The sequence below is a fragment of the Bufo gargarizans genome, chromosome 4 (assembly GCF_014858855.1).
Source record: "Bufo gargarizans isolate SCDJY-AF-19 chromosome 4, ASM1485885v1, whole genome shotgun sequence".
NCBI lineage: Eukaryota > Metazoa > Chordata > Amphibia > Anura > Bufonidae > Bufo > Bufo gargarizans.
The window spans coordinates 524,822,390-524,842,271 of record NC_058083.1 but is presented as its reverse complement, the minus strand read 5'-3'; positions in this window follow the sequence as shown (position 1 = coordinate 524,842,271).

Sequence of the window (19,882 nt, the reverse complement as noted above, 5' to 3'; positions counted from 1 at the left end):
AGTAACGGTGACATGCACTGCACCCCAGTAACGGTGACATCCACAGTGCCCCCATAACGGTGACATCCACAGTGCCCCCGTAACGGTGACATCCACAGTGCCCCAGTAACGGTGACATCCACAGTGCCCCTGTAACGGTGACATCCACGGTGCCCCCGTAACGGTGACTTCCACGGTGCCCCAGTAACGGTAACATCCACAGTGCCCCAGTAACCGTGACATCTACAGCGCCCCCAAAACAGTGACATCCACAGCGTCCCCAAAACAGGGACATCTACAGTCACTCTGACGTCTTATCTTTTCCATATGTGAAAACAATGACAATCTGTCGTCCAGAGAGATGAGACCTGGAGAAGAGAGTGCCCCTATAACAGTGACATCTACAGTACCCCCAAAACAGTGAGAACCACAGTGCCCCCGTATTGGTGACATCCACAGTGCCCCTATAACAGTGACATCCACAGTGCCCCTATAACAGTGAGAACCACAGTGCCCCCGTATTGGTGACATCCACAGTGCCCCTATAACAGTGACATCCACAGCGCCCCCGTAACAGTGAGAACCACAGTGCCCCCGTATTGGTGACATCCACAGTGCCCCCATAACAGTGACATACACAGTGGCCCCGTAACAGTGACATACACAGCGCTCCCCATAAAAGTGACATCTACAGTGACCTCATAATGGTGACATCCACAGGGTCCCCATACTGGTGACATCCACAGTGCCCCTATAACAGTGACAGCCACAGTGCCCCCATAACAGTGACATACACAGTGGCCCCGTAACAGTGACATCTACAGTGACCTCCACAGTGCCCTCATAATGGTGACATCCACAGGGTCCCCATACCGGTGACATCCACAGTGCCCCTGTAACAGTGACATCCACAGCGTCCCAATAAAAGTGACATCTACAGTGACCTCCACAGTGCCCTCATAATGGTGACATCCACAGTGTCCCCATAACGGTGACATCCACAGATCCCCCATAACAGTGATATCCACAGCGCCCCCGTAACAGTGACATTCACAGTGTCCCCATAACGGTGACATCCACAGCGCCCCCATAACAGTGACATCCACAGCGCCCCCATAACAGTGACATCCACAGCGCCCCCATAACAGTGACATCCACAGCGCCCCCATAACAGTGACATCCACAGTGCCCCCATAACAGTGACATCCACAGTGCCCCATTAACAGTGACATCCACAGTGCCCCCATAACAGTGACATGGTGGCTCCTGAAGACTAGCCAATATGTAGCAGTAAAATCAATGTAAGTTGTATAAACTGGTCAATGCCGTACCCCTCACCCCACTGAGCAGCCACTCATCTCTCACTACCCGGCCTTGTGCTGGAGCTGTGATTGTGCATCCCCACCGTTCACCACACGGGGGCAGTAAATGATCATGTGTCCGCGCTCCTCCCGCCGGAGGGACACTTCCACCGTCCGCAGGGACCTTTCCTCCAATATAGATCCCCATGAAAGGGTCAGGTCATTAAAACATCGATTAATCAGTGTAAACATCTGCACATTTCCATATATTGCATGTCTCAAATCTTTAGCAAGATCTCTGCTGGCTGTACATGAATGTAGCATAGTACTGTGAGGTTGAAGCCAATTTTCCCCTCGCTGTCCTAAATACATCCAACCTATCACTAGAGAGAGTTTAGACACATTGTGACGGGCCCCGGGCCCTGAGGTCCAACCTGTATGGACCCTGTATTTCTAGGGGCCCCATAGCGGTCAGAGGCTTCAGCCATGCCACATGCATTGCTTTCCTGGCGCGTGTTAGTGCATATAGATTAGGGTTAGGAAGCTGTGGCCCTTCCGTCCTAGGGCCCCTCTGTACTTTGCACCTGCTTGCTTGTGCTCTCCACATCTCCTGGCTTTGGTCCCGGGTGCACGTCAGACAGGTTCCCGTCTCTGGGCACACGGCAGAAGAGGGGTCTGCACCGCACGACTCAATTCACTGACAGCCGCTGTTTTCCTGCAAAATTTAGCGCTTCATAGTTTACAGCGGAGTCATCCTCCAGGAACGAGCGGCGGCCCTGATCTCCCGGGCATCGGTGAGCGCGCTCATTCTTATTTTTAACCACTTATGGCACTAACGAGGTGACACCGGGGATTATAGAGGATCTGGAACGTTCGCCCCCGGATAAAACTGCTTCCTAAAATAGACCTGCCATAGAGACATGTCAGAAGATAGCATTGGTGGGGGCCACGAGCTGGGGGGACCCCCCTTCTCCACCAAGGGACCTCTCTAACAGCTAAGCGGCCACGTGCCTGCCATAAAGACTGCAAGGAATAGGTTCATCCACGTTTTGTATCATCAGACTGCTGTCTTGTCCTCCATACTTTACCCTGCAGCCATCATCACTGAGTCAAGCTTAGTTGCATTGTTTCTTAGGGTTTGATGCGGTATACAATCAACTTTCTGTCTTACCAGAGGCTCCTGTTGTTGCTGTCCCTCCACCATGATTTACACTGCAACTCAGATTTTATATTTTTTTGGGGCTGCTGTGTAGAAGCTGAAGCTCAGCAGGAAGTCACAGAAGGATGGAAGATTATAAACGTCAAGAAGCTAAACCTCCGGTGAGAGAAATCTCAGGTAGCATCTCATCGTCCTCCAGTAGATGAAAGCTTTAAAGGGGTTGTCCAGTTTTGAGGTCACAGTCTTTATTTTGTCACTGGTTCAATCCCATGTATCTTCATTGTTAATGGTGTTACACTCCCTTCTTTCACCTACGTGTCAGTGATCACTGCAGTTCTGACATTCTATTCATTAAATATGAGTCCTGCCCATATAAGGAGATGTCACAATGTTGCTCTTTCAATGGTCCCATAGTAACTACATAGGCTGCTTCTATGATACATGTGCCCCTGGGCACTGTGGCTGTGGCCGGTCACATCTTTGGAATCCGCCCAAACCACTCGCCCATCGGATACAAGCAGGTCACCTGTGAAATGCAAGGATCCGAAATGCGTTAGTTGTAATTTTTGCTTTTCTTAATGTGTAAAAGCAGCCACATAATTGCCATCCTCTATTTCCGAGACACAGCGGGCGGCCTCTGCAGAAGGTTCCAGTGCGGCGCTGATGGCGCTCCAGAGACGCCATTAAACGGTCTAAGAATAGAATCCTCATTTGGTATTCGAGGCCTCGCCCCAGCCCGGGGAGCGTGCAAATCTTAGCAGCAATATTGTCTTCGCGGCTTCTCGCACTCACAAGTCTGGAAACGCGATGCTGCAGTTAGTAATGAGGACTCTGCATATAGTTGGGGGGGCACACGGTGCGGACGGAAAATATTAATGTGAGAAGTCGCAGGAGTAGCTATAAAATAATAGATCCTTAGTGACGCGTTTGGACCCTTGTAGATGGCGGCACACACAGGTGCAATGCAACTGCGCCCTCACAGCCTAAGTGTAGGTTACACCCCTCTCCTGAAATACTCTGTGTTGCTGGAGCGCCTACACCTTCCACTTCCTAATGATTTTCACAAGATGAGCACTTTCCTCTCCTGAAATACTCTGTGCTGCCGAACAGCCTGATCCTTCTACCACCATGTACCTCTCAGTCTGTGACCTCCTACAAGATCAGCACTTTCCTTTCATGAAATACTCTGTGCTGCTGGTATCCCTGTTCCTTCCACTATGGAACTATCAGGCTGTAATTTCCCTCAAGTTCAGCACACTCTTCTCCTGAAATACTCTGCACTGCTGGAGACCCTTCTATCCCCTAGTTTGCAGATCTTACTGTGTGACCTCTTACAAGATCAGCACACTCCTTTCCTGAAATACTCTGTGCTTCTAGGGACCCTGCTCCTTCCACTATGTAACTCTCATCCTGTGACCTCCACAAGATCAGCACACTCCTTTCCTGAAATCCTCTGTGCTGCTGGTATCCTTGTTCCTTCCACTATGGAACTATCTGTCTATGACCTCCTACATGATCATCTCCTGAAATACTCTGTGCTGCTCTACGCGACTCTCGGTCTGTGTCCTCCTATTCCCCTTCCCAAATAGGGGAACTGTATAGACCTAATCTGTTCTCCTGAAAGGTCTGTGATTGGAGAGAGATATCCCAGAGAGTGTGGTGTAGCCGTACAGTGTATACAACAGGCTATGATGATGTCATAAGTTGTGCATAGGTCGGACTGTGATTGGACAGACGTGTCAGTCAGTGCGGTGAGGTCACACACTCTATGTAGAGAGTTAGCCTGTGATTGGATGATGATGTCATACGTAATGCAGTGAGGTCACACAGTCTATGTAGCAGGTCTGCGAGTGGATGATGATGTCATAGGTTGTGCAGTGAGGTCACAGTGCATGTAGAAGGTCTATGATCAGATGATGATGTCATACGTTGTGCAGTGAGGTCACAGTCTATGTAGCAGGTCTGGGAGTGGATGATGTCATAGGTTGTGCAGTGAGGTCACACAGTCTATGTAGCAGGTCTGGGAGTGGATGATGATGTCATAGGTTGTGCAGTGAGGTCACACAGTCTATGTAGCAGGTCTGGGAGTGGATGATGATGTCATAGGTTGTGCAGTGAGGTCACACAGTCTATGAAGCATGTCTGGGAGTGGATGATGTCATAGGTTGTGCAGTGAGGTCACAGTGCATATAGAAGGTCTATGATCAGATGATTATGTCACACGTTGTGCAGTGAGGTCACACAATGCATGTAGAAGGTCTATGATCAGATGATGATGTCATACGTTGTGCAGTGAGGTCACAGTCTATGTAGCAGGTCTGGGAGTGGATGATGATGTCATACGTTGTGCAGTGAGGTCACACAGTCTATGTAGCAGGTCTGCGAGTGGATGATGATGTCACACGTTGTGCAGGGAAGTCACAGTGCATGTAGCAGGTCTGCGAGTGGATGATGATGTCACACGTTGTGCAGTGAGGTCACACAGTCTATGTAGCAGTTCTGCGAGTGGATGATGATGTCACACGTTGTGCAGTGAGGTCACACAGTCTATGTAGCAGGTCTGCGAGTGGATGATGATGTCACACGTTGTGCAGTGAGGTCACACAATGCATGTAGAAGGTCTATGATCAGATGATGATGTCATACGTTGTGCAGTGAGGTCACACAGTCTATGTAGCAGGTCTGCGAGTGGATGATGATGTCACACGTTGTGCAGGGAAGTCACAGTGCATGTAGCAGGTCTGCGAGTGGATGATGATGTCACACGTTGTGCAGTGAGGTCACACAGTCTATGTAGCAGTTCTGCGAGTGGATGATGATGTCACACGTTGTGCAGTGAGGTCACAGTCTATGTAGCAGTTCTGCGAGTGGATGATGATGTCACACGTTGTGCAGTGAGGTCACACAGTCTATGTAGCAGGTCTGCGAGTGGATGATGATGTCACACAGCGCCTACTCCCCTGTATTATATCTACAATCCTTGCTCTGTAGATAATTCTTCTCTCGTCTCTATGACGTTCCGTCCCACTGCAGATAGTTTCTGCCTTGATAAGCGGCGCTCCGGTAACGCTGTATTATTTCCATGCTCTGTGTTATAACGATGCAGGAATGTTAACGAGTTTTCCTGTTACAAGACACAAGCAGAAAAGAGCAAAAAACATCCATTAGAATATAAAACCCGGAATACGAGTCTCAAACTTCATATAAAACAACAGTTCTATAGTTTATAAGACCCAAGTGTCCGACCATCGCCCCCCCCCCCAGTGTACGCAGCTCCCACCCCGAGCACTGCCCGATTACCCACAATGCTCAGGGTGTAACATCTGCCCAGTGTCATGGATTTATTACCATTGACCCCGAGCTCTGTGCAGCAGTAACAATCCTGGAGACTAACACAACGCGGTTTGCTCTGGCTGAGAAGTCCCAATATCAGGACTTCGAGTGACAACCAATATGGCCGCTTCTCCAGAAAAGGCCACCCAGCTTTCCCAGATGCCTGATACACATATGTCTACTACCATACAGATGACAACAGGACTGAGATCTGGGGACAACTCTTCGTCATGTTTCTCATTCCTGGACAGTTTTTGAAGTGTGGCCCCTAATTAACCTGCTGAAAGAAGACACTGCCATTAGGGGGCACCCACACCATGAAGGGGGTACTTACCTGTACAGTGTTATGTAGGTGGTAGTGTCACATTCAGAGGAGAACAAGACCAGAGTATCACACTGCCATCGGCAGGCTTGTCCTCTTCCCATAGTACACCTGGTGCCATCTCTTCTCCAGGTAACACACACGCACTCGGCCATCCACATGACGTAACGTGATTTATCAGACCAGGCCACCTTCTTCCCATAGTGCACCTGGTGCCATCTCTTCTCCAGGTAAGTGATGCACACCCGGCCGTCCACATGACGTAACGTGATTTATCAGACCAGGCTACCTCTTCCCATAGTGCACCCGATGCCATCTCTTCTCCAGGTAAGTGATGCACACCCGGCCGGCCACATGATGTAACCTGATTCACCAGGCCAGGCCACCTTCTTCCCATAGTGCACCTGGTGCCATCTCTTCTCCAGGTAAGTGATGCACACCTGGCCGGCCACATGATGTAACCTGATTGACCAGGCCAGGCCACCTTCTTCCCATAGTGCACCTGGTGCCACCTCTTCTCCAGGTAAGTAACACACACGCACCCGGCCATCCACATGTAATGTGATTTATCAGACCAGGCTTCCTCTTCCCATAGTACACCTGGTGCCATCTCTTCTCCAGGTAACACACACGCACCCGGCCATCCACATGTAATGTGATTTATCAGACCAGGCTTCCTCTTCCCATAGTACACCTGGTGCCATCTCTTCTCCAGGTAACACACACGCACCCGGCCATCCACATGTAATGTGATTTATCAGACCAGGCTTCCTCTTCCCATAGTACACCTGGTGCCATCTCTTCTCCAGGTAACACACACGCACCCGGCCATCCACATGTAATGTGATTTATCAGACCAGGCTACCTCTTCCCATAGTGCACCCGATGCCATCTCTTCTCCAGGTAAGTGATGCACACCCGGCCGTCCACATGACGTAACGTGATTTATCAGACCAGGCCACCATCTTCCAATAGTGCACCTGGTGCCATCTCTTCTCCAGGTAAGTGATGCACACCCGGCCGTCCACATGACGTAACGTGATTTATCAGACCAGGCTACCTCTTCCCATAGTGCACCCGATGCCATCTCTTCTCCAGGTAAGTGATGCACACCCGGCCGGCCACATGATGTAACCTGATTCACCAGGCCAGGCCACCTTCTTCCCATAGTGCACCTGGTGCCATCTCTTCTCCAGGTAAGTGATGCACACCTGGCCGGCCACATGATGTAACCTGATTGACCAGGCCAGGCCACCTTCTTCCCATAGTGCACCTGGTGCCACCTCTTCTCCAGGTAAGTAACACACACGCACCCGGCCATCCACATGTAATGTGATTTATCAGACCAGGCTTCCTCTTCCCATAGTACACCTGGTGCCATCTCTTCTCCAGGTAACACACACGCACCCGGCCATCCACATGTAATGTGATTTATCAGACCAGGCTTCCTCTTCCCATAGTACACCTGGTGCCATCTCTTCTCCAGGTAACACACACGCACCCGGCCATCCACATGTAATGTGATTTATCAGACCAGGCTACCTCTTCCCATAGTGCACCCGATGCCATCTCTTCTCCAGGTAAGTGACACACACACACCCGGCCGTCCACATGATGTAACCTGATTCATCAGGCCAGGCCACCTTCTTCCCATAGTGCACCTGGTGCCAGCTGTACCCCCAGGTAAGTGATGCACACGTGTTCAGTTGTCCACCAGTGTACCTGGTGCCACCTCTTCTCCAGGTAAGTGATGTACATGCACCCGGCCATCTACATGTAATGTGATTTATCAGACCAGGCTACCTCTTCCCATAGTGCACCTGGTGCCATCTCTTCTACAGGTAAGTGACGCACACACACCCGGCCGTCCACGTAATGTAACCTGATTCATCAGGCCAGGCCATCTTCTTACCATAGTGTACCTGGTGCCACCTCTTCTCCAGGTAAGTGACGCACATGTGTTCAGTTGTCCACATGATGTAACGTGATTCATCGGACCAGGCCGTCTTCTTCCACTGCTCAGTCGTCCAGATCTAATGCTCACATGCCCATTGTATGTACACTGGTCATCCTGGGTGCTCTGACTGGTCTGCGGATACACCGCCCCATGTGTGTCCTGACACCTTCCAGTCATCACCAGTAGGAACGTTGACAGCAGTTTGCTCTACAGTAGCTCTGGGATCCGACCAGATGCGCTAGCCCCCCCCCCCCCCATATTAATGCACTTTGGACACCCATGATACTGTCACCGGTTCTCCTTCCTTGGTCCACATTAGGTAGGTACTGACCACTAATGTTATGGCTGATCGGTGGACAGTATATAATTATACTTAAGCCGTAGGGTGACACAGAGAGAATAATAGGAGACGGGGGCAGATACTTTCCAGGTGCCACAGTATTTAGGTGATGTCCTGGCAGGTTAACCCTTAACAGCTCCCTGTAATTCCACTCTGCCCTCAGCTTCTGCTCTTCTATTTTCCATCCATTGCCTTTCTCGCTACTAAACCCTGATACTTGAAGCTGTAGCTAAAAGCCGGAGTGAAACGCGACGCTCCTGCGGCTCCTCTGTGGAAACTTGTGATCACACAAGACACTTCTTTCCATGCAGCAAACACAGGCGTGTTTTGGTGAGGAGACGCCGAGCACGCCGGATTCTGAAGATAACCCCAGAGTCCGTTACCGAAATGTATGAGATCATACAGGTCCGAAAAGATTAGATTACTTCATATTTACCCTTTGGTGAACCTACACTACTGTTGTATGGGCTACATCAACTTCTATTGCTATTGAAGTCTCTAAACATCTGTTACGTCAGCTCTGCTATTCCAGTCTGCAGAATGACACTACATAATCTCTGCTATTCCAGTCTGCAGAATGGCACTACATAATCTCTGCTATTCCAGTGACCAGAACTCTGCTACATCATCTCAGCTCCAATAGTCTTCAGTTGTACGTTGCCACGGCTGCCTTCTTTTCGAACTGTGCTCCATATGACCATCAGCTCTGCTGCATCATGCTTACAGCTCTGCTACACTGGTTCTTCAGCCCTGCAGCACTTCCTCTCGAGCTCTTCTACATCTGCACAATCTGTGCTGCATTTGTCCCCCTGCTCTGCTGCTCCAGCGCCACCTGTCTGTGCTGCTGAAGATCTTCTCTGAAGGACAAGCAACTTAGTAGATCCACCTCACCCGGCCAGAATTTAAAGGGTGTGTTCACTTTTGCAATTAACCCGTTCATTGCATCTAAAAAAAACAAAACATGGAAGTATCTTTGCAAACATCCAATCCTGGTAACTGGTTTCTCGCGTTGTCTTATCGGCCGCCATCACATCTTCTCTGTCATTTCTCAGAGATTTTAGATGCTTCTCAAGTCCAGAGATGGTTGAGAAGATGGAAACCATCTATCGGAGCTTCATCCATGAATACTTCATCTATTGCAGGTCAGCCCTAACCTGACAGGCGCTCAGATACATTGTAGTAAGGGCAATGACTCGATTCACTTAAAGGGGAATGACACTATATTTGGGGCCATTAGTAGAGACCCCAAATTAATTGCCAGGAGCATGGGTGGAGATATAAACTAGTTGAGACCTATACCCAAGAGGTTTCGGTTGTGCTACACCCACTTTATTCTGGGAGTCTGAGAGAGTGAACCCATTAGGTCCTTAAATTCCCATAAGGAAGTGTGGATGGTGAATCCCAGTAGTGTCAACACGCAGTAGAATTCCGAGTCATGGTACCAAGGCAGCAGAAGACAGTCATGGTCAGACATGTGAAGATCAGGGCAGGCAGCAGATACGTGGTCAGAAACAAGCTGAGTCAATATCAAGAACAATTTAGTACAATGCAGGAACCAAATGCTCAGGCACTGGGTGATGGCCAGAGGCGTCCTTAAAATCCTGGCAATAGATAAAGCAACAAAGCTTTGGCCCTTTTTAAGAGGCCCAAGTTGCCGTACAAGAGGTGGCAGAGGACACAGGAGAAGAGGAGTGGACCACTTCTAGATGAGCAAGATGCCAATCAGAGAGGGTGATGCCAAACGTCAGTAGTAGTGGAGTAAATGGTGATCCCAGCCGCAATGACTCTCGATGATAACTGTAGGGGTTTACCCTATGCATACCCGACTTAATCACTGGAGGTCAAGTCTTCACCAATGACCAGACCAAAGAGGTCCTAAACACCTTGGGTGCAGGTTGGAAATTTTTAAATTTGATATTTCCAATTTTTTGTAAACTCCATGCATATCTATGGTATCCTTTCAAGAACACAACATTTATACTAGTGGCCCTGATGGGAGTCTTCTTGAAATCTCCAACACAGTGGGAGTCATGGCTCCTGATCACTTTGGCACTGCTTGGAATTTTTTAAATTCGAGCTTCCACATCACAGCTTCATTGCATTCATTTCTATTGCATATTTTTGGGGAGAATGCCAGATACAGAACCTACAAATCTCCAGCCTATCATTCTTCAGAAGCTCTCGGAATCCAAGTGTGACCATATACTGTATATGCAACACCATATATCTTTATAGGACAGCTCCATTTTTCGGATACCCCTTGCATAGACACATATTTACCTGAAATAATTTTGGCTGCCTGCAGCCACCACTAGGGAGAGATCACTGCATACTGAGTATACATTAAAAATATGTCGTAAGTTGCTGTGCTCCCTCTAGTGGTGGCTGCAGGAGGTCAGTATTTTTTGGTGTATCTCTGTGTCGGAGATTAGGAGCTCTGTATCACGAAAAATGGAGCACTGATGCTTATAATGATATATTTAGGGATTTCTCAGCTAAGAATTTTAGATGAACATTTACTTTCATTAGAAATGTTTGACACATTGGTTTTCTACTGCACAACCTTGAGATTGTACCAGAACCATCGCTCCTGGTCCAGCTCCTGATACCCTCAATAAACAGCTAAGTTGTTGGGTGGAAAATGGCCAGCCAGCCAGAGCCCCCTCCCCCCCCCCTGCAAAAATGTAGCATTACATAGCGGGCATTCAGGGGCCTCAACCTATGGGGGTGGGGGGACCCCCTGTAATGATGTCTTCATGAGACATCTCTTCATTCAGGGTTTGGACATCACGTCCCTTTTGTGTTGAGTATCACTGGGGTTCCCTGCTCATTGACCACCCCAATATGGCTAAAGTACACAGTAGAAAATTTTAAGTGAAATTTGCAAGGAAAATGAACACAGAGTTTTCTTCAATATATCACAATAATTAATACGGGTCATTAGAAGGAAGCTGCTGGTAAAGGTCTCAGATAATTCCTCCATTCTTCTCATTCCAGTGGATTCCAATCTTTCCCTGCCTCACTGTAGATGACAATGGCTTAGAAATCAATTCTATGTTTAATTAGTCCCATTTCCATTAGAAATAATAAAAAAACACAATAGCAAATTAAAATAAATGTCAATGAAGAAGACACCGGAGATAATATGTCCCATGATGCTCCTCTTCTAATTAAATTCAAATGAATGGGTCTGGTCTTCAGCTCAATTTCCTTGATTTATGAAATGCGCCCATTGTATATGGAAGAGCTCAGAATAGTGTTTCTTTATGAATGAGAAGATACAATGAATCTATAGAGGATGATCTGTTACTGGAGGCCACACACATTGCAGCCTCTGATGATAATACAGATATGGCCTCTATCCTGGATACAAGATGAGATATGGCCTCTAGCCTGGATACAAGATGAGATATGGCCTCTAGCCTGGATACAAGATGAGATATGGCCTCTAGCCTGGATACAAGATGAGATATGGCCTCTAGCCTGGATACAAGATGAGATACTGCCTCTAGCCTGGATATAAGAGGAGATATGGCCTCTATCCTGGATACAAGATGAGATATGGCCTCTAACCTGGATACAAGATGAGATATGGCCTCTAGCCTGGATACAAGATGAGATACTGCCTCTAGCATGGATATAAGAGGAGATATGGCCTCTATCCTGGATACAAGATGAGATATGGCCTCTAACCTGGATACAAGATGAGATATGGCCTCTAGCCTGGATACAAGATGAGATATGGCCTCTAGCCTGGATACAAGATGAGATACTGCCTCTAGCCTGGATATAAGAGGAGATATGGCCTCTATCCTGGATACAAGATGAGATATGGCCTCTAACCTGGATACAAGATGAGATATGGCCTCTAGCCTGGATACAAGATGAGATATGGCCTCTAGCCTGGATACAAGATGAGATACTGCCTCTAGCCTGGATATAAGAGGAGATATGGCCTCTATCCTGGATACAAGATGAGATATGGCCTCTAACCTGGATACAAGATGAGATATGGCCTCTAGCCTGGATACAAGATGAGATACTGCCTCTAGCATGGATATAAGAGGATATATGGCCTCTATCCTGGATACAAGATGAGATATGGCCTCTAACCTGGATACAAGATGAGATATGGCCTCTAGCCTGGATACAAGATGAGATACTGCCTCTAGCATGGATATAAGAGGATATATGGCCTCTATCCTGGATACAAGATGAGATATGGCCTCTATCCTGGATACAAGATGAGATATGGCCTCTATCCTGGATACAAGAGGAGATATGGCCTCTATCCTGGATACAAGATGAGATATGGCCTCTAGCCTGGATACAAGATGAGATATGGCCTCTAGCCTGGATACAAGATGAGATATGGCCTCTAGCCTGGATACAAGATGAGATATGGCCTCTAGCCTGGATACAAGATGAGATATGGCCTCTAGCCTGGATACAAGATGAGATATGGCCTCTAGCCTGGATACAAGATGAGATATGGCCTCTAGCCTGGATACAAGATGAGATACTGCCTCTAGCCTGGATATAAGAGGAGATATGGCCTCTATCCTGGATACAAGATGAGATATGGCCTCTAACCTGGATACAAGATGAGATATGGCCTCTAGCCTGGATACAAGATGAGATACTGCCTCTAGCCTGGATATAAGAGGAGATATGGCCTCTATCCTGGATACAAGATGAGATATGGCCTCTAACCTGGATACAAGATGAGATATGGCCTCTAGCCTGGATACAAGATGAGATACTGCCTCTAGCATGGATATAAGAGGATATATGGCCTCTATCCTGGATACAAGATGAGATATGGCCTCTATCCTGGATACAAGATGAGATATGGCCTCTATCCTGGATACAAGAGGAGATATGGCCTCTATCCTGGATACAAGATGAGATATGGCCTCTAGCCTGGATACAAGATGAGATACTGCCTCTAGCATGGATATAAGAGGAGATATGGCCTTTATACTGGATACAAGATGAGATACAGCCTCTAGCCTGGATACAAGATGAGATACGGCCTCTAGCCTTGATACACAGATGTTACAGCTGGGCCTGTAGATCCTGCACACTTGTAGGTTGCTGAAGCCGGCAACTGGGCAGCCAAGGAAGTGTTGTAATCTAGTGGAGAGATTACTAGATAACCCTTGCTGTGTGTGGACGAGCATTATCCTATTGGAAGCCCTGCCATAAGAGGAACACATGTGGCGGCAGGATGTCCTGCACATATTGCTGAGCTGTTAGTGTCCTTTGTCACACCAGCCAGAGGGACAGTGTTTTGCTCCACAGCAAAGGCAGTATTGAAGCACTCACCACAAGGCCTCATGCTGCAACCTGACCATTGTTGGATCCCAAACAGAACCTGGATTCATCACTAAAGACGATACAGTTCAAGTCTCTAGCAGTCCGGTTTTCACATTTTACAACAGCACTGCAAATGAAGGTGACGGTGGCTGGCTGACAATAGTAAGACACTTAATGGGCACCATAAAACCATTTTATTTTTCTGCTAAGCACTGGGAAATAGTCCGGGCAGAGACAGGGGTGTGTAATGAAGGGGTTGCCTGTGTTTGGATGGTGGACAACAAAACTGTGGAAGCTGCTCACGCTTGTCGGTGGATCAAATTATTATCTCTACTGGTCGTCTGTCTGGGCCATCCACGACCTGTTCACTATGTGAACTCTCACATAACCACTGATCCCAACACCTCCTAACAGCTCAGTCAGAATGGCCTAGATGGCGGGAACTTCATTGAAACAACCATCTAGCCTCTCTCAATTCAATGATGTACCCCCTCTCACAGTCTGTTAGTTGGGCAAAATGTCTAGTGCGTCAGTAGCGGCATTTGTCACCAAGAGGTACACTGCCCAATAGTAGCCTCTAAAAGACTTTTTGTAAGCCATAGGGTAAAGCACTTTTATGCCCTCTTGTGGCAAGACCCAATATCTAATCAGACCACACCTGTAATCATTTGCATATCTGCCTGAAACATAACTGAATGATGAGTTTTGCAACAATCCAACATCTCTATCTGGCTAAGCGATTTTATTTTTGTCATTGAGTGTATATATAAAGAGTTACAACACTGGTTCCAGCACTCTGGGGGTGGCCGGATGGCCAAAGTTAAATCAAGGATGAAAGAAGAACTCATCCAATAAGAACTAATCCATGCAGTCAAGAAGAACTCATCCAAGAAGAACCTATCCAAGAAGAACTCATCCAAGAAGACTTCATCCAAAAAAAAGTTATCCAAGAAAAACACATCCCAGAAGAACTCATTCAAGACTTCATCCAAGAAATCTCATCCAAGAAGAACCTACCAAAGAACTCATCCAAGAAGACTTCATCCAAGAAAAAGTTATTCAAGAAAAGCACATCCCAGAAGAACTAATTCAAAACTTCATCTAAGAAGAGCCTACCAAAGAAGAACTCATCCACGAAGACTTTATCCATGAAAAAGTTATCCAAGAAAAGCACATCCCAGAAGAATTCATCCAAGACTTCATCCAAGAAAAACTTAACCCAAAAGAATTCATCCAAGAAGACTTTTTCAGAGAAGAACTCATCCAAGAAGTTAAAAACATCCTAGATAACCTGCAGTCTGAACAGTCACAGCCAAGTCAATGTGCATGACCCTATAGTGACAGGTTCCAATCAATGCTATCCAAGAAGAGCGACATTAAACACCAAAACAGTTAGGACAGTGTTCTAAGGTCGGAGCTTGAGCTCCTTGGGCACCACAGGCCCCAAAAGGCCTAGTGTAAAGCAAATCCAGTCTTCCACAGTAAGGACACAACACTTACACATGGTGGCCATGCTATGATGGCCTTGGTGGTTTCTGCTGCCTTAGGTCCCTTTGATAGAACCATGAACCATTGATGGAAGCATTTTGGTGCAGTTTACTTTAAACCATGCCAAATCTACGGATGTGTCCTTCTCTACCTTTCTTCTTGGTTCGAGATATGTGTGGACGTACATGGTGACCTATGACAATAGAAAACTTGGTGTTGCAAAATTATGTACATTTTCTGTGGAATTTCACCACAGATTTCAACCCTTTCAATGTACCAGGGAGAAATCCATTGCAAAACTGCAACAGAATCCACGTGTAACACGTGGATTGCTCTGTGGATTGGTGCTAAAATCCACAATGTATTTTTCCAGTGTGAATCTGTCCAATCATACCCTTAGGATTTCTTTTTTCAAGAAGCAGCTAACTCTAGATATGGCTACTTTCACACTTGCGTTAGCAGGGTCCGGCAGCCTGTTCTGGCGGGGGGGAACATCCAGCCGGATCTTTTCTGACTCTAGCCCACCGTGCCTCCGGAAGTCCACTCCGGACCCATTTACTATAATAAGGGTGGTCCGGAGGTCCCGCCACAGCACGGCAAACAAGCCGAGAGGCGGACAGACAAAAAACCGCAGAATGCTGTAGTTTTTGTCCAGCTGCCTCTCAGCATGTTCGCCGTGCTGCGGCCGGACCTCCAGCCGCCCCCATTATAGTAAATGGAGTGGACTTCCGGAGGCACGGTAGGCTAGAGTTGGTACGGATCCGGCTGGATGTTTCCCCACCGGAACAGCCTGCCAGACCCTGCTAACGCAAGTGTGAAAGTATGCCTATGCCTATTTTACCTATAGGCTTCTCGATAGGACTTAAAGGCTAGATACACCTTCGGGGAATTTTTTTAACGATTGCATTTTACTAATTTTGGGCCAAAATAATTTTTTCAATGGGTCTTTATTAAAAATATTGAGCCGTTCTGTCACAGAGGGTTAATTGTTTTTCTAGCTGTGTGAATGGCACTTTTCACTTTGTGCCAGTCATCTAATAAACCTTCTCTCTAAATTACTAGTTGGTCATTCACATTTCCCTTAAGGGTAACTGTCATGTTTTCAACATGTTACTGCTGCAGCAGCATTATGCATAAAGCAATCTTTAGTTTTTTCACATACCACTGTTTTCCTTTAGTTTTTTCCCTTAGTTACGGCTGTTTAAACATTTACAATATGAGGACCTTCTCAAGATGGCTCCTCTGCCAGTTCTCTGAGGCCAAAACTGCTTTCCCTCACTTCCCATACACAATTGCTGCAGCCATCAGCTCCCTGCCAGCCAATCAGATTGGATTACTTGTGTATTGCATTCTTATAGGTGCACTTTGTCTGGCACTAGTATAGGAGCTGTCACGAACCAGCGAGTGTGAACCCACTGTGCCACGTGTCCTATCTCCTCTAGGCAGCGTTGTCTAAATGAACCTCTGGATCTTCACAGTACCCCTGATGGGGATAGACACCAGGTCGCTACCTCTTGAGGAGGATAGGCACACGAGGCAGCTAGTCCAGGCGGACCTGGGACGTACCTGAGAAAGGTACCAGAGGTGCAGGACCGAAGGATGAGGCAGAGGCGTAGTTAGACAGGCAAAAAGTGAGGGCAGGTGGCACAGGTACAGGTCAGGCAATCCGGATCGGCAACAGGAGAGTCAAGGCAAGCAGATTGGGATCTAACAGGTGGCAGAGTCCAGGAATACAGATACGAGTCAGGAACACTAGCGGAAACCAGGAACCTTAGCAGGACACAAGGACCCTGACACTGAGGCATCTGGGAAGGGGGCTAGGATAGGTCAGCGAGGTCACATGACCAAACCCATTAAGCCCAGGGAAGTGCTGCGCGCCGGCCCTCAAGGAAGTGCTGCATGAAACAAGCAGCAAGCATGCTGAGAGCAAACTGGAGGGGATCCCAGAGCAACAGCACCCACACAGACAGAGCCGAGGGCTGCATCAGTGATTGGGAAGCATCGGCCATAGATCACTGCTGAACACGGCGCCCGGGACTGCGGCGGTAAGCTGGGGAACAGCGGCGCACAGCAGCCGCTGTTACAGGAGCACTGTGTCCGGCACTATTATAGGAGCCCTGTGTCCGGCACTATTATAGGAGCCATGTGTCCGGCACTATTATAGGAGCACTGTGTCTGGCACTATTATAGGAGCCCTGTGTCTGGCACTATTATAGGAGCCCTGTGTCTGGCACTATTATAGGAGCCCTGTGTCTGGCACTATTATAGGAGCCCTGTGTCTGGCACTATTATAGGAGCCCTGTGTCTGGCACTATTATAGGAGCCCTGTGTCTGGCACTATTATAGGAGCCCTGTGTCTGGCACTATTATAGGAGCCCTGTGTCTGGCACTATTATAGGAGCCCTGTGTCTGGCACTGTTATGGGAGCCCTGTGTCTGGCACTGTTATGGGTGCCCTGTGTCTGGCACTATTATGGGAGCCCTGTGTCTGGCACTATTATGGGAGCCCTGTGTCTGGCACTATTATAGGAGCCCTGTGTCTGGCACTATTATGGGAGCCATGTGTCTGGCACTATTATAGGAGCACTGTGTCTGGCACTATTATAGGAGCACTGTGTCTGGCACTATTATAGGAGCCCTGTGCCTGGCACTATTATAGGAGCCCTGTGCCTGGCACTATTATAGGAGCCCTGTGCCTGGCACTATTATAGGAGCCCTGTGTCTGGCACTATTATAGGAGCCCTGTGTCTGGCACTATTATAGGAGCCCTGTGTCTGGCACTAATATAGGAGCCCTGTGCCTGGCACTATTATAGGAGCCCTGTGCCTGGCACTATTATAGGAGCCCTGTGCCTGGCACTATTATAGGAGCCCTGTGCCTGGCACTATTATAGGAGCCCTGTGCCTGGCACTATTATAGGAGCCCTGTGCCTGGCACTATTATAGAAGCACTGTGTCTGGCACTATTTGAGGAGCCCTGTGTCTGGCACTATTATAGGAGCCCTGTGTCTGGCACTATTATAGGAGCACTGTGTCTGGCACTATTATAGGAGCCCTGTGTCTGGCACTATTATAGGAGCCCTGTGCCTGGCACTATTATAGGAGCCCTGTGTCTGGCACTATTATAGGAGCCCTGTGTCTGGCACTATTATAGGAGCCCTGTGCCTGGCACTATTATAGGAGCACTGTGTCTGGCACTATTATAGGAGCCCTGTGCCTGGCACTATTATAGGAGCCCTGTGCCTGGCACTATTATAGGAGCCCTGTGTCTGGCACTATTATAGGAGCCCTGTGCCTGGCACTATTATAGGAGCCCTGTGCCTGGCACTATTATAGGAGCCCTGTGTCTGGCACTATTATAGGAGTCCTGTGTCTGGCACTATTATAGGAGCTCTGTGTCCGGCACTATTATAGGAGCCCTGTGTCTGGCACTATTATAGGAGCCCTGTGTCTGGCACTATTATAGGAGCCCTGTGTCTGGCACTATTATAGGAGCCCTGTGTCTGGCACTATTATAGGAGCCCTGTGTCTGGCACTATTATAGGAGCCCTGTGTCTGGCACTATTATAGGAGCCCTGTGTCTGGCACTATTATAGGAGCCCTGTGTCTGGCACTATTATAGGAGCCCTGTGTCTGGCAATATTATAGGAGCCCTGTGTCTGGCACTATTATAGGAGCCCTGTGTCTGGCACTATTATAGGAGCCCTGTGTCTGGCACTATTATAGGAGCCCTGTGTCTGGCACTATTATAGGAGCCCTGTGCCTGGCACTATTATAGGAGCCCTGTGTCTGGCACTATTATAGGAGCCCTGTGTCTAGTACTAACATAGAAGCAGCATTTCTTTATAACTTTACTATATTGTAATTATTAGGGACGGTTATTGTGGTGGACACTTTTACTAAGATCAACAGTTGGGGCCAAAACAATTCCAATTATGTCTTGTGCAAGAAACTGCGAGTGTAATTTGAGTTTATTCTGCAGTTTTACTTTTTTGGACATATTTTTCCCATTTTAAATGAATTTATACCAGAGGTAAAAAAAAAAGAGATGCTAGTGATATTTCTGATTGTGCAGGTAACCACAGTAATGTCAACGTGGAGTAATTGCGTTTGACGTCCCGCCCCTGCCCCTCGCACTGACATGTAGCAGCTATTATTCCGTGGTGCTATTAATATTCTCCTAATGTATTCTACGCCGACTAAATAAAGTCACCGCCGTCCAATAATTCTCAGGAATGTCTAATATAGCTGCACCACTCCTCGCAGGAACTCTGCTGACAGTGACCACGTCATATACATCATACGCCATGTACATATAACAGGTCACTCAGGCGATTTCACAGTACGTCAGGATATGTCTCATACTGCATTCACATCCAGAGCTGCAAGATTCTGTGCACAGCATGTTCCAAACATACAAAAAAAAGAATGTTTCAGCACCTCGATAGCAGTATGTTCACCATAAGAAGCCGTCACCATCCTGCAACAACACCGAGGTGGGATCACACATAGAGAATATGGTGTGGATTTCATGCATGGAATTGGGGGGAGAAAACCTATAACATTTTACATAATTACATACAGAAGATGCCCAGGTTATACCAGCTGTACATATATAATTATATACAGGAGATACCCAGGTTATACCAGCTGTACATATATAATTATATACAGGAGATACCCAGG